General features: G+C 46.7%; 1 protein-coding gene across 9 annotated transcripts in view; it reads right to left on the minus strand.

Moving 5' to 3' along the window:
• BICRAL (BICRA like chromatin remodeling complex associated protein) overlaps positions 1-15,606 on the minus strand; it is a 110,965-nt gene that overhangs the window by 70,056 nt on the left and 25,303 nt on the right. For 6 of the 9 annotated variants that reach the window (XM_089333945.1, XM_070074088.2, XM_070074087.2 and 3 more), the window contains one exon: positions 9,806-10,086. The exons of 1 other annotated variant lie outside the window; for it this stretch is intronic. The gene's annotated coding sequence lies outside the window, so the exon portion shown is untranslated. Of the gene's footprint in view, positions 552-9,805; positions 10,087-12,066; positions 12,087-15,606 lie in introns of those variants that run through there. 2 more of the 9 variants (XM_089333948.1, XM_008262921.5) reach the window with 2 other exon arrangements.

Raw genomic sequence — 15,606 nt, forward strand, 5'->3', positions numbered from 1 at the left:
CATGTTATTCAGTGACCACATCCTGGTAAGTATGCCTTTATTCATCCTACAGAATGGCCCTTTAAATATCTTTTTTGAAAGCAAATTACACCTTACATATTTTAAACATCTTCCTTCAAAAATCTTTAACTGCTCTGTACTGACACCAATAAGAGAACAACTTGAAGTAGAAGACATCATATTCAAAAGATTTCAGATGTTTTCCTAAAAATTAAGAATTTTTAGGCCGGTGCCGTGGCTCAATAGGCTAATCCTCCACCTTGCGGCGCCGGCACACCAGGTTCTAGTCCCAGTCGGGGCGCCGGATTCTGTCCCGGTTGCCCCTCTTCCAGGCCAGCTCTCTTCTGTGGCCAGGGAGTGCAGTGGAGGATGGCCCAAGTGCTTGGGCCCTGTACCTGCATGGGAGACCAGGAGAAGTACCTGGCTCCTGGCTTCGGATCAGCGCGATGTGCCGGCCACAGCAGCCATTGGAGGGTGAACCAACTGTGCAAAAAGGAAGACCTTTCTCTCACTGTCCACTGTCAAAAATTAAAAAAAAAAAAAAAAAAAAAAAGAATTTTTAAAGGGAAAGATATGACTCAATCCTGACAGGCAGCAGACACAAAGTCACCATGCAAATAAAAGCTGAAGCATCCACTTCAGGGCAGGATAACTGTTTGGATCCTGGTTTTCTTTTGACGTTCAGCTTAACAGATGCAAGTCTTCCAGTCATAATGACTGTTTATCAGTAAAAACACTACTTTTCCCTACCCCTCCTATTGAAATAAAGGTAATTTAATTGGTAAGACCTCAAAATGATTAGCTTCTAGGCAGTCACTTGTAGATTAAATTTATACATGAATGGCAAAATGCATGGTGCACAAATCTGTTATAGATTCAAATCTCAGTTCCATTCATTAGTAATGTAACCTATAATGTAACTTATTAAATGGAGCTAAAACCTACACTATAGGGTTGTTTTGAGGATTTAATGATACTTATCAGCCACTGCTGGGGGAGGGGTGGCATTGTGGCACAGCAGATTAAGCCACCACGTGTCATTCTGGCTTGTGACATCTACATCCCATATCAGTCCCAGCTATTCTGCTTCCTGCTAATGTGCCTGGATGATGGCCCAAGTATTTGGGACCCTGCCACCCACATAGGGGACTGGGATCAAGTTCTTGGCTCCTGGCTTCAGCCTGGGCCAGTCCAGGCTTTTGTACATGTTTGGGGATTAAATCCCCGTCACTCTGCCTTTTGAGTAAATAAATCTCAAAGAATACCCATCAGGATGTGAAACAATGTAAAGGTTTACAAAATATTATTTCTTTTCTCCCTCCTTGTGAAAATGTTTCAATAACAAGCCAGGGCACAAAGGTTAACTGATGATGAGACAAGGAAGCCTCATGGATTTTGACTGAATTCAAAATTGCCAATCCTAGAAAGGCAATACCTTTCCCACAGGTTGAGCCACCGCTTGGATGTCTGCATCCCTATCAGAGTGCCTGGGATTGAGTCCTGCCTCCATTTCCAATCCAGCTTCCTGCTACTGCTGGTAGGAAGTAAATGATGGCAAAAAATACTTGGGTCCTTGCCACCCACCTGAGGCCCAGATGGAGTGTGAGGCTCCTAACTTTGGTCTGGTCAAGCCCTGGCTTTCGCAGGTATTTGGGAAGTAAACCAGTGGATGAAAGATCTGTCTCTGTCTCTCCCTTTCTCTTGATTACTCTGCATTCAGATAAATAAAGCATAAAAAGACAATGCCTTCACGTTCAGGGCTTTAATTTCAGGTAATGTAAGTGTTTAATGTGTTTGGAAGATAGAGAACCAAAGAATCCACAAAATCAGTAATGTTTAATTTTATTAAAAAGAAGCTTTATTTAAAAAAGAAGTATATAATTCAACCACAACTTCATAAATGAAAGCCGATTGGGATAAGGGGAAGCTGGGATTGGCAGATCTGGTACAGTGAAGTCTCAGGGTGTTTGCCCCAGCAGGGAGACACATGGGGTAAAGGGGGAACCAAGACCAGGGCCCCAGCTGCTCCGCCCTTCTGTCACTTTCTCGTGTAGCCACCCTGACAGCCCAAGTCTCCTGAATCGCACTGGGAGTGGGCACACCGCCCCCAAGCCCCCACACAGCCAGGCGCCCCTTAAAAGGTTTTCCTGTGAAGCCCACATCCCATGCCTTTTAGGGAAGCTCTCACTTTTCCACACTCATTCACCTGCTCCCCGATTCCCAGCTCCTTCACTCACACTTCCCACGTCTAATACAGGACATCAGTTCTCCAGAGGCCCACAGAAGCAGCTGGTGCGCTGCTTGCTTTAAACTGCCACATCACAGCTCTGCGCCCCCCCCCCCTTTACCTGTTTTTTCCCACATCTGATACATTTCACAAATTTGCTACTCTCTCCTTAAACTCAAAACCCTTGCTACCTTCTCAGCGAACACTGTGGCAGCCATTTCTGAATCCCAACACCACCTTATTCTCTTGCCTCTGATCTTCCTTTCCTGTTACCTACCCTGTAGCCAATTTGGGAACAGAACAGTGAATGGCCACAGATTCAAAAAGGAAACAAAGTTAAGGGAGTGCTTTATACCTTCATTTGGCATTGCTTGAAATCTTTAAAAGATTATTTTCCAACACTCACTCCTTTCCCTCCTTGCACTGGGATGGGACTTATTTTCATCCCTTGCGAAGATCAGAACACCAACATCAAGATCAGAACAGCCACATCTCCTGGGCTTCCTGGTTCTTCTTTTCTCAGTGAGTGCCAGTGAGTGACACTGCGGACCTCCATCCATCTCAAAATCAGCCTTCTTTTGGTTCCCAGCTCTTGACTCTACCTAGGTTCTTCAGGTTTTTAGTCAAAAAATTCTTACTGAGGGCCCAGTCTTTTGTAAATGCATACTATAAAGGCTTAGAGTAAATCCTGAAACACAGAAACACATCACCTAAGACTTAGCTCCCTCTCAGAACCTGCGTCTAAAGGTCACATTCACCACGCTCAGGTTTGGGACAATAGGAGGATGCTTTCTTTACTCAAAGTGGCTTCATGTGACTTCTAAAGCACCTCTCTGTGTCCCCGTATGGAAGTCCACACAGCAGACTCAGAATGACAACTGCTTTAAGTAGCACTCTGACCTCAGAATCAGCCCTTAAAGGCTTCCTAGTCTGGCTGGGAAGCCAAGACATTGATCAAAAATGCTCTACGTGAAGGATCTCTGTGAGTGAGATCCCAGAGGAAAGTGGCCATCAAAGAAGGATGTACTTTTCTCTAAAGGGAGGAGAGAACTTCCACTTTGTTTATGGCCTTGTCTAAATACTGATGGAGTTTGTGGACTCAAAAGGCTTCCTTGGCAGCTCATTTCAAGAGCCTTGGGGAGTGGGGTGGGTGGTCACTGATGTCATACATAAGAGTGTTAATTGTTAAATTAACAGGAGTCACCATGCACTAACTTTCCCATGCAGGACCTCTGTCCTCAATGAGTTGCATTATGAGAGTTAACTGTAAAACTAGTTGTTTTATTAGTGTGTGTGCAAACTGTCAAAATATTTACTTAGTATAGAATTGGCATTCTGTGTACAAAGTTAACTGAAAATAAATCTTAACGAAGAATGGGACTGGGAAGTGGAGAGGAAGGAGGAGGAAGAGGGGTGGGAGGGCAGGTATAGTGAGAATAGTAACTATATTCCTAAAGTTGTACTTATGAAATCAGACCTTAAAAGATAAATAAGCAAAAATAAAGCACCTCTCTTCTCCACAGAAATTACAGTACTATGCAAACAGTACAAGGGAATATGTGAATAACATTGTACATGCCACAAATGTTCAAATGTGAAGTGTTCAACACCACTCATGGTAAAATATACCAGAACACTGATCTCAACCATTTTTACACGTGCACTTCAGTGGCATTACATACATTCACACTGTTGTGCATCCATCACCACAGTCCAGCATCACAAGTTTATCGTTCTACATTTAAACTCTGTACCCTCCAACTCATTTTAACTATTTTCCTGGTTAAAGTCAAGGTTCCCACCACCATTATCTTCTCTTGCTTGCTGACCTGGCATTCCAGTATTCATCACTCAAGTTCCACCTTGCAACCACCCTCAATTCCCTAGCTCCTGTCACACTCGTGGGCAAAACTCCAACCCTGGCTGAACAGATTACCTGCCTGATCTCTGCTGCTTTCACGTCCCCTGAATGTTCCTGCCAGGAAACCGCATGAGCCCAGCTGGCTAGCTGAAGGTGAAACCACAATCCCAACTCTCAATGCCCGGCAGTCCTACCTTGTTTCCCACTGAGTTCCTAGTCCTGCTACCCAAGGCGAATTAACTCCCCCTCTCCTGAAACCATGCACCACCTTTAAGTGGCTGGCCCTGCCTCAGACATCACTGAGAAAACAAAAGCCAAGACAATGCTAAATCACCTCTGATTCAGAAACCTCCTTGCACCTGCGCCCACCTTCTCGGCCTTCTCTCCTGCCACACAGCAAGCATTCTTGCTCCCATCAAAGGCAAACCTTCTGTGTTTTCAATTTCTTCTCACTGTCTCATGAATTCTGCTCCTCTGAGTCTGACCTCTCTTCTGCATTAGTCTTCCACGATATTCTCATTGGCCTATTGCAAATGCTCTCCTAACTCCTGTTACTTAAGCCCTCTTCCTTCACCCCTTTCCCCAGCCACTGCTGAGTGGTTTCTCTCTTCACCTCACAACATTCACCTCCTCTCCCATTCTTTTCCCCCAATGCTTTCCAAACTGGTGTCTACCCCACTTGCCACACTCCCTGTTGCCAGATCCAGACAGACAGTTGTTTAACTTAGCAGCATTTGATGGAAGGGATCACTCCCTCAGTCTGGAAGAGGATAAAATACTGCCATTAGGCCGGGCCTTCTGTCTCCCCCACCCAAGCTTTAGCCATTCAAAATGCCTCAGGACTTGACCTTAAGACCTCTGATGGCAAATGATCTCAGCCAGCTTCTTGCCTCACCATCTGCATGCCAGCGACTCCCACAGTTTATGTGCAGTCTAGACTACTCCTCTAGCTTAGCTTGAATATTTACTGCCTACTCGATTTTTCACTTCAATGTCACACAAGTACTTCAAAAAACAACAGGTTCCACGTGGAAGTCCATTACCCTCCCTTCCCTGTTCTTTTTTCCAATCTTTTCCACCCAGGAAACGGTACCAGCAGCCAGCCAAAGCTTAGGCCAGAAGCCTGAAGGCATCCTGGATTCTCCCTTCTCCCTCTGCAGCCAATCTACTACTCAAATCTTTCTGATTCCACCTCCAAAATACATCTCTAACTTGACAGCTGCTTTTTTTCCACCTGCGCTGCCATTCTACTTACCTAAAATGCCATCCGTCTTGGGCTGATGATTGTAAGCACCTCCTGCCTCCCTTTCTGCTACATCTTTCTCCAGGTAGTAGCGACCTTTCCCTATTTAAAATCCTTCAACAGCTTCTCATTGCCACCAGACTTCAATTCACACCCCCACCTCGTGGCCTACCACAAGAGGCCCAGCAGAATCTCTCCAGATCCAGCTCACTCCATCCTCCCCTTGCTCACACGAGCCTTTTCACCACTCTCACACTCTGCCTTTCCAGGCCCATGCACTTGTTCCCAGGGCTGGAACATCTCAGCTTTTCACATGGTTAGCACAAGCTCACGTTTCAACGTTTCAATTCTCAGCTCAAACACCACCTCTTCCCCGACCCTTCTTCCTAGCCCAAATGAGCGAACTAACACATTCTCCTAGACCCAATAGTCACATCAGAGTGTTCCTTAATCCGTAATTATCCTGATAATTGTATTTATTTTCTATCTACCATAAATTCTGAGTGTAGATAATTGTTTTGAATTCCATTAAAACCTACTTCTCAATCTGTCTTTCTGTGTCTCTCTGCCTTTCGAACAAAATGAAAATAAATAAAATTTAAAATAAAGAAGCTACTCTTTCCCTCTAAGAAGGTATATTTGAGGTTTCCCTTCCATTCAAGGTTTACTGGATTTTGGTCAAAGATCATAATTACACGGGCATTCACCATGAAAAACAAGAGGAGAAAAACCACAAGAGACATGCAAAAGCTGGAACTTATTCCACCTCACCCCACCCAGCGGTCTAGACGGGACAGACTGCTCATAGGTATTCAACAGCAACTCCTTACAAAAAATTTCCAATGTGGAGGCAAGAGCAATGTGGACATATGCAAAGACAGTATAATACTAACATCTGCATCGGAAATCTGTTTTTAATCACTCCCCCTAGCAATCACTAAACAGGATGATGACTTGAGAAGAAGGCACAGCAAACAACTACAACACATGATCCCTGCTCCAGAGATGTGAATGATCTCATCACTGCCTTGGTTCTCATTTGTCAGGTCATCCACTCAGCCATCTGCTCAAGGTGTTCCCGTCTGTGTTCTTATTTATCATCTGTTCTTTCATGTTGAATACAATTTGCCCATTCTACCTCCTCACATCCAGAAGGTATGTTCATAATTCAAAATTCAGGAAAAGATCCTTTCTTATAATGATTTATCTCTAGCTCTCTTATCTCAGGATCCTTTCTACCCTCACCCTGATTTCTCTATCAAGCCTGCATTCAAATCTATTTTTGTTGTACAGCTGCTGTCTTTAAACGAGTCAGCAGGGCTAGAACAAGAAGCCTGTAAAAGAACTTCTCGCTCCAATGAGACAATGTATTTTTAAAATGTATGAGTTTTTTTTTTTTTTAAAGTCTTAGGATACCTAGACCTTTCAGTGAGAAAATAATCTCAGCTAATTTGATAAATGGCAGTTATTGGGGAAAAAAATAAAACTGAGAATGACACGAGCAACCAAACTGCTGGATTTCAAAATGACAGGGGCCTTAATTCTCACTTTGCAATTCATAGAAGAGCCAGCAGCACAGTGCACAGTGCAAGACAGGATATCCACACTGGAACCACCTGGAAGGCTCTGGAATAGCATGGACTCCGTGATAGTCAGATTTTGGTTATCCTTGGAAGTCAGAACTTCAGTCATGGAAGTCAGGGCCTTAAGATGTTGGAAGTCAAAGTTTAACACTGAGCTTGCTTCGCATACTGGGAAATGACCCAAAAGGCCCCAGAAAATAATGAAGGAAGAGGGGATGTCACAAATCTCTATTTAAACGTTCAAAACATTTCCCCTGCTGATTCCGAGGCTCACATTTGGAAACCGTAAGCGTCAAGCAAAAGAACAGGGCTTCTGGGCTCCAAGGCCAACCTTATCAGATAAAACTGCGAGACCTTGAACTATTAGCAAATTTCTACGGACATTAGTTCCTTCCACCGTAAAGACAATAAAATCAACACTGCAGGGCTAGTACGACAGACAGGAATTATACAGAGCACCAAGCACAGTTCCAGGCATGCAATGATTGTTCAAAGCATGGTAGGTTTCACTCAAGGGTCCAAAACATGCACCATATACAGTCATCCCTTATAAACACAAGGGCCCCCCTACTGGCACCACTAAATTACCTTAATCCACCAGAAATTAACTAGTTACTTTCCATCTCTGTGGACTCCTAGGGAGATCAAAGCCTTAGGCCACTTCCCCTTCCCTTTCCTGTAACAACTTAAAACAAAGTTAAACAACACCCCCCCCCCCCAGGTCTCTAAGAGCTGCCACTCTGCAGAAAGATACTTACACGAATGTTTTTATGCAAACAGTGCAGGGCTGCTTTTTAGAAAGGGAAAGAAGGGGTGCTTTAAAGAGAGTTTACTTTTGCAGATCAGAGTTCTAAAAAACCCTTATCACCTACTACTAGGCAACCCAGTTTCCAATCACTGTAATCGCCCACAACCTGACAACCAGATAAATGTCTCTCCAGGGTTTCCCAGGACAAATACAACCAAACGAAATATGGGATCCACGGAGAACCACGTCACTGGAGGGCGAGCAGACACTGTCCTCGACTCTTTTCCTGCAATTTTTGTTATCCTGGTTTGACTCCGTTCTCAACAACTGGAAGAGGATGAAGAAAACACCCAGGGCTCCGTCCCCGGCCCAGCCAGGGAGGACAGAGCCGTCCGGCTTCAGGTCGTAGGAGAGAAGACGCCAGGACGGCCTCACCGCCATCGGGTAGCAGGGGGTGCGGCGCCAGGGAGGGCCCCCATGGCCCGCGAGGCCCGACCCCGGCCCACCTGCTGCCCCAGGGACATGGCGGGAGGACCCAGACGCCGGCCCCAGCTCCCAACCTCTCCAAGCCGGCGGCCTCGCCTTTTTGAGTCTGGGGGCCGCGAGAAAGGGGGAAGACCCCCGCAGCCCCAACTCCATCTACAGAACGCAGCCGCCCGCTCGCGGCTCCCCCTCGACCCAGGCTTCGCGGCGCCTCGGCTGGCGCGGCGTCCGCGGAAGGCGCCGCCCGCGCCGCGAGGGAAAATGGCGCCCGTCGAGCAACTGCGCCACCAGCCCTGGCGACGGGCCAGGCCCAGCGCCATCTTAGCGCCTTCCAGCCGCCCTCCCACCCCCCACCCGAGGTCCAGCGTTCGGGACGGCTCGGGGGCCGCGAACCGCGCCGGGCCCGCGCCCTCCCAGCACACGAAAAGCACCGCCGCAGTCTCTCTTTTCTTCCCGGCCGACGCCGGCCTCGCGGGGGGCTCCAGGCTGGGCCTCGAGTCCTCGGCGCGGCTCCCGGGGCTCGTCCGGGTCGGGCCGCGGGTCCTCGGCGGCGCTCCGGAACCAGGCAGCGGCCACCGGGAAGGGGAGCCCCGCCAGCAGGTGCGCGCCGCCGCCGCCGAGGGCCGGGGTCGGGGCCGGAGCGGCCGCAGGCCCCGAGCTCTCCCGGCCGCCGCGGCCGCCTGCCGCAGCGGCGGGAAGGAGGAAGCCAGGATGAAAAATAAACCCCGTCCCAGCCGCCGCCGCCGCCGCCGCCCTCCCCACCCTGTCCCCTCCCCCTCCCCAGACGCGGGGTCCATTTTGCCGAGAAGAAAGAAAATGCGATTCACACCCAAGAGCTTCCGAGAGAGAAAAGGAACGAGGGGGGGAAAACAGAGGGGAGGAGATTGGAAAAGCTTATTTTTCTTCCTCGGCCGCCGTCACTCCAGGCCCTCCCTGCCCCCTGCTCGCGGCCCCGCCGCGCCGTCCTCCCCTCGCCGAGCCCCGCTCCCTCCTTCCCGGCTCCCGGTGGCTCCGGGGGGCGGAAAACACACTCACACTCGCGCACACAACTAATTTTAAACCGGCTCAATCAATGAGTCATTAAAAGGCTTCCCTCCCCTCCCCTCCCCACCGCCAACCGCCACGCCACCCCCCTTCCCAGGCTCTCCCTCTCCCCGCTCCAGAAATTTGCATCCGCGGAAAAGGAAAAAAAAAAAAAAAGAGGAAAGAAAAAAGAAAGGCGCCAGGGCCCCCACCCCGCCGAGGCGCCCCCGGCCCGGCCCCGCCGCCCCCTGCGCGCCCGAGACACTGAACTTGGTCTTCCCCGGGCCCCGGCGGCGCTGGGAGAGGCATAAACACTCGATTCCCCTTTTCTCCGTGTCCATTAAACATCCACCCACCACCACCATCACCCACCCACAAACCCACCCCCCCCCCCAAAAAAAAACACAGCCTTAGCCAATAGCTCTCTGGGCTGAAACCTAATATCCTGGTTTTGGCAACTCGGTGTTTAATTTGCTCCTCTTTCTTCTCTGTCTGTCTAGAGATAGATCTCCAGCCCCCCCTCCCTCGCTTTTCCCCTCCCCGAAGGAAAGAGGCAGAGGAAGGAGGTTGTGTGTTTTTTTTTTTTCTCCTTGAAATTTTTATCACAAAATTATAATACACTCAAAGGGAAACTCACCGTCATGAAAAAGCAGTGCCTTGTCAACGGGGTTTCTGCGCCATCGCACCAGGGGCGGCGGCGGCGGCGGCGGCGGCGGCGGCGGGCGCGGGGCGCGGGGCGCGGGGCGCGGGCGCGGGAGCTCCCGGCCGAGCGGCGCCGGCCACACGCGCTCCGCTCTCTCTCTCGCTCACCCCCGCGCCGGGCGGCGGGCGCCCGCTCCCCGCGCCCGCCCGGCCTTCATGCTCTGCGCCCGGGCAAACCGCTCGCCTGCTCCTCTACCTCCGAACTTCGGTTCTCGCCTGGCGAAAAATGTGGAGATTAGGATTTATTTAATTAAAAAAAAAATTTTTTTTTACATCAAGCTCCAAGATTGTTAATTCTTGATTCCTTTGGGATTCTTTTGAACTTCAGAAATGTATTGGGGGTTTATTAGACAGTTTTTTTTTTTTGGGGGGGGGGGAGCTTTTAAAATAAAGGTCCACAGACGGCGTGCCAATCCTCTGCAGGCGAATTACACATGGAGCCAGCCAGACACACACACACACACTCCGGTTTTAGCTCGAATCGGGGTGGGGGGGAGGTTAAAGAAAAAACACGGCATTTGTTTGAAACCTTATTAAAGCGAGCCACTGTAAATAAAGTTTTTTGTATGTGCTTTTTAAAAACGAAAACACCACTTTTAACTTAGTTATCTGGTGACTAACTGGCTCACCCTAACTTTTAAAGGTACTAAACTTTGCAACACCCTCTTTTTCCATTCCCCATTCCCCAAATGCTTGCAGCCTTAGCTGTGAACCTTGTATGTCAACATTAAAAAGGAAAACAAAACTGGAGACCAAGGGAAGGTGAGGAGCTAAACAAATCACTCAATTCCCACTGCTTTCTCTGGACAGGTTCCTCTGACCTCTAGGCTTACGATTTTTCGTTAAATACGCCCCTCTTTAAATAGGGGAGCTACCTTTTAATACTCTTTAGTCCAAGTATAATTGCCACCTGTTTTAAATCTCAAATCTCAAATTATTGGGACCGCTCCCTTAATATCTAATATCCAAAGCGCTTCAATAAATGTCAATTAGGAGAGCACAGAGTAGGAGTGGGCTCCTCTGTAGTCCAGTTTAACAGCGGATGCCCCCAAAACAGGGTGGGGGTTTGTTGTTGTCTTTTGTTTTCAAATAAACTCAAAGAAACATAAAACATGAACTGAACAAGAATGTAAATTGGGTTTAAGGAAGGACATAAGGAAAATTCAGAGTTGTTGCAAAATTAATTAGTTTGTAACACATATAGTAAGTGGTCTTGCTGATAAACACAAGTGCTCAAACCTAGAAATTATGGGGAGTTCTAAATAAAATTATCCCTAGACTTAAATTATTTAAATGGAATTATTGTGTGGTTTATATATTCTATTAGCGTAAAAATCTTAATGGTGGTGCACCTTGCTTCTATTTATAGAAGGCTCCTGTAACTAGACTATATTGCACAAAATAAGCATGTCAAGGCTAGAATACAATGTTGTCATATTCAGCATAGAAGATCTTTTTAAAAATAAACCTTATCTTGTTTTAGCAATTGCTTTGTATTTAAACATGACTTGAAAACACCTTCAGTCATTTAGTATCACATAGTATCATCAAGGTGTTTTCTCAGAAGATGTTTTACTTCAAATTCAGCCAGGGCCTTCCTCCAACAGTAGTCTTTGCATAAATTAGCATATTTTGCTACATTTACTCCCTGAACCAACCAGTTTTCTGATTGGTTCGGGAAAATTTTAAACATGTTTTAAAGTGTCTTTGGATTGGATGGAATTTAATAACACCCATCTTGAAGAAGTACATTTTGGAGGAGCCCATGGATTATTCGTTGCAATTAGGGCCCACCAAGCAAGCTTAACAGCTGTTGCTCCACAGCTCCAATGAAACATTAATGGACTTCAGAAAGAAAGCCTCCCAAGTCGGCCCAAAACGCCAAGGAACCATGAAGTCACTGAAAGGTGACCCAAAGCAGCTGAATTGACATCCTCAAGAAGAGCCCAAGGCATCGCAGACCTTCCACAGAGCACTCCAGTGGAACCGCACTGACTCTGAGGAACTGCTACGTCCACCCAGCCTTATGTTAGACACATACGTTATCACGGGAACCACACTTAAACCTGTAGAATAAAGTTTCAGTATCCTGATTTTGCAAATGACACTCCCAGTGAATACAAGTATTTTGCCCGGGGCCACCAGTGTCACAAGGGCAGACAGCAGAACCCAGGTCTGGTTGATTCCAAAACTCACCCTCAGCCATGCACGAAAAGGATCTTGGGAACAAGCAGTCCTGCCTTCTCAGTGCAAGATTAAGAGTTCAGTGGTGTGACAGAGGCAGAGAGGACAACCCTCTAATTAGTGAAGACCTACTTTGAGAATGCCAGTTGTCAAATCTAATTTTAAATCTGGGGGAGGGGTTTGCAAAATACTAAGAGCAGTGAGGGGAGAATTTAAGATTCTCCAGGTACCGTTGTGGGCATTCACAATGTGGCAAAGCAAAAAGACTTCTTTTTTCCCCCATGTGATGAAGTAAGGGCTGTCCCTTCATATGTAAAATGTACAATTATAGTGCATATACACAGGGTTTTGGTATCTGAATGTAAGTTAAGGAAATTTTTTAAGAGTAAAGTTCTTAAAATGGCCTTACTCTCTGCAAGTAATTGTAATTATATTAACATTTATTGACAAACAATTAAATGGTCATTTCTCTGATCCCCTAAGAAGGGCAACTGGACACAGGTTAAAAAAAAAAAGACAATGTAATTAGAACTGAAATGTTCTAGTATGGGGCTCAGGCCAGCAAATAAACAGGCCCAATGTCCTCATAACAATTAAAAGGGAAGGTGGTAATGTTTTTTCTCCTTCCAAATGTTCCCCTTGATTGGTCAGCGACTCTCAGAGGGGAGAAGGCAAGTGGTGGAGACGAAGTGAGGATATGCACAGCCAGATGTGTGCAGAGTACAGAAATATCCAACACAGCAGATCCGTGAGCAAGTGCTCCTCACAGTGTAGGTGAGATAAAGAAGCTTACATTCTCAGTGTGCATATGTCAGGTGCACATCTGTATTTCTGCCTTTCAGAGGTACTTATATTCTAAGACATTCATGTAGTGACTGTGGACTCAGACTGATCTGGGTTCAAATTCCACCTCTGTCATTCACAGGGCTGTGGCTTTGGGCAGGTCATTTCACCCATCAGAGCGTCAACTTCCTCACTGATGAAATGAAGATAATTATAGTACTCACCTCTGAGAGTTATTTTAAGGAATCAGGAACTAGTGCCTGCAAAATATTTAGCTTGATGACTGATACATAATGACGGGTCACTAATTCGGTCAACATTAAAGTGCCTTATTTTAATTAGGTGTCAGGTTGAGCCACATCTGAAGACCCAAGGACAACCACATACACTGAGCAATGAATCTCTCTCATCTTCCCTCCTGGGCCCAGACAGCCTCAAGGGCACCAAATCACTACCTCCATCTTTATATTCTCCAAGGGCCTTGCAGAAGACTTGGCGTGTAGTTAGCTTACAATTAGTACTTTTGGGATAAAGGGAAGACAGCCCCGTCCACAAGACCCGTACAAATGCAAGAAATGAGTTTCTCTGTCTAGAGACTTTTATAGTGAGGGGGTAAAGTCAGCCTCCCTAGCCCACATACAGCTATTGCCTAGCTGGTGACCACAGGCAGTGCAGCTCAAGGCATAGGGTTCTCCCTCCAGTTAGTTTTTATCTTTGCTACTTTTAAAGACATATGATCTTGGCCTACTTTGTCTTAACTTCTCTTACCTCAGTTTCTTCATCGATAAAATGGAGATAACAATACCTAAAAGGTATTTGAAAAGTTTGTGAATGGACAGGTATTTGGCCTAACAGTCAAGACACCGGTGTGTCCCATGACAGAGAACCTGGGTTTGACACCTGCTCTGGCTCCTGTCTCCAGCCTCTTGCTAATGCGGCTCTGGGGAGGTACCATGATGGCTTCGGTAATTAGGTACCTGCTGCCCATGTGATTGGGTTCGCAGCTCCTGGCTTTGGCTTCCACCCCACTCAGAGCCTTGGCCTTCGGGGAATGAACCAGCTTTCTATCTCTCTGCCTCTTGAAAAAGAAAATGAAATCCAAGCATACAAGGGGTCTTCAAAAATTTTGTGGAAAATGCGAATTATAAAACAAACTATATTTGGATTTCAAGTTTTTTTGCACCAAAATAAACTTATCCTTTTTAAAACAGTACTTTTATTATTTGAGAATCAGAGAGACGGAGAGCTCCCATCTGCTGGATCACTCCGCAAATGCCTATGTGGGCTGGGTGGAGCAGAGGCCAGAGCCATGAATGGAATCCAGGTCTCCTCTGTGAGTGGCAGGAACTGATTAGTTGAGCCATTACTGCTGCCTCTCACAGTCTGCATTAGGAGGAAGCTGGAGTCAGGAGCCAGATCAGGAATCAAACTCAAGTACTACTATGTGGGTTGCAGATCTGCTCCCAAACTGGTTTTTTAATTCCATTTCCCAGGAACTTAATGAAGTGCACTTAAGTGTCTCAGGTTGGTGGGGAGAGTTAAATGATACTAGGTATATACAAAACTGTTGCTTTAGTGACCGATACATAGTAAATATTCAACAGTACTGCTGTAGTTGTGGTTCTTACTATCACTACAAGTAATGTGGGATCATTTGTAAGGCAGTAATAAACAAGCAATTTACTGGAGTGATGACAAATGTTTTCGATACCTTGCCTACATTATTTTATTCGATATATGGATATAAACACTTTAAATCATCTTTGTTGGGACTAAGGCTATTCTAGTCATGACATATTTCAAGATATTTCAAGCTGGTTATTTTCCTTGAAAGACTTTTAAAAAAAGCTTAACTCCTACAAGCTTCTAGTTCAAGGATACGGAGTTAATACAGCATAGTAGAGCTGTTAAAAAAAAAAAAAAAAAAGGCACTCAGCACTCCCACTGGTCTTACATAGTTAGCCTGTTTCCCCAGAGTAGTGAGGGGGAGGAGAGCCAGCCAGCAGGTGAGGGCACCAGAGGCTGCTGGGAGTCATGGCTTGGACCCGTCACTCACCAGCTCCCAGGCCCTCCGGGACTGTCCCGGAGATCCTAAACACAGCATTTCTTCCAGTCCACCCTGCCCAGAGGGATAGCAGCTTGCAGAGGATGTGGAGTGAAGGTCATGCAGTGAGGCTTTGGGGTGCCACTGGTAAAGCGCCACTGGAACTTGGTGAGAAAATCCAGCCTCTGAGAGAAGCCACCTGCGCACTCTACACACGCCAGTGTCCCTTCTGCAGATTAAATGACCAAGAGGTGAGACACCCAAAGAAGGTGTCTCCCCCTATAATGACTTGCAAGCACACGTTCAAGACGAGAAAATAACTAGAGATAGGATTCTGATGGAAAATAAAAAGAATATAACACAGCAGGTACCAAGATAAACTATAAACAACCAAAAAAATCCATAGAAAAAAAGCTGAGAGGAGCAAATATTTGGTCTAGTGGTTAAGACACGGGTGTCCCGCATGAGAGTGCCTGGGTTCAATTCCTGGCTATGCCCCTGCTTCCTGCTTCCTAGTCTGGCTTCCTGCTAGTGTGCACCTGGGGAGGCAGCAGGTGATGGCTCAAACAATTGGGTTTCTGCCAATTGTAGGTGACCTGCATTGAGTTCCGGTCTCTTGGCTTCAGCTCTGGCCCAGCCCCAGTTTATTTGGAGAATAAACCAGTGAATGAGAGTTTGCTCGCATGTGCTCTCTCTCTCTATCTCCCTCTCCCTCTTTCTCTCTT

Source organism: Oryctolagus cuniculus, chromosome 5, assembly GCF_051225735.1.
Source record: "Oryctolagus cuniculus isolate XC-2025 breed Fujian yellow rabbit chromosome 5, ASM5122573v1, whole genome shotgun sequence".
Classification (NCBI taxonomy): Eukaryota; Metazoa; Chordata; class Mammalia; order Lagomorpha; family Leporidae; genus Oryctolagus; species Oryctolagus cuniculus.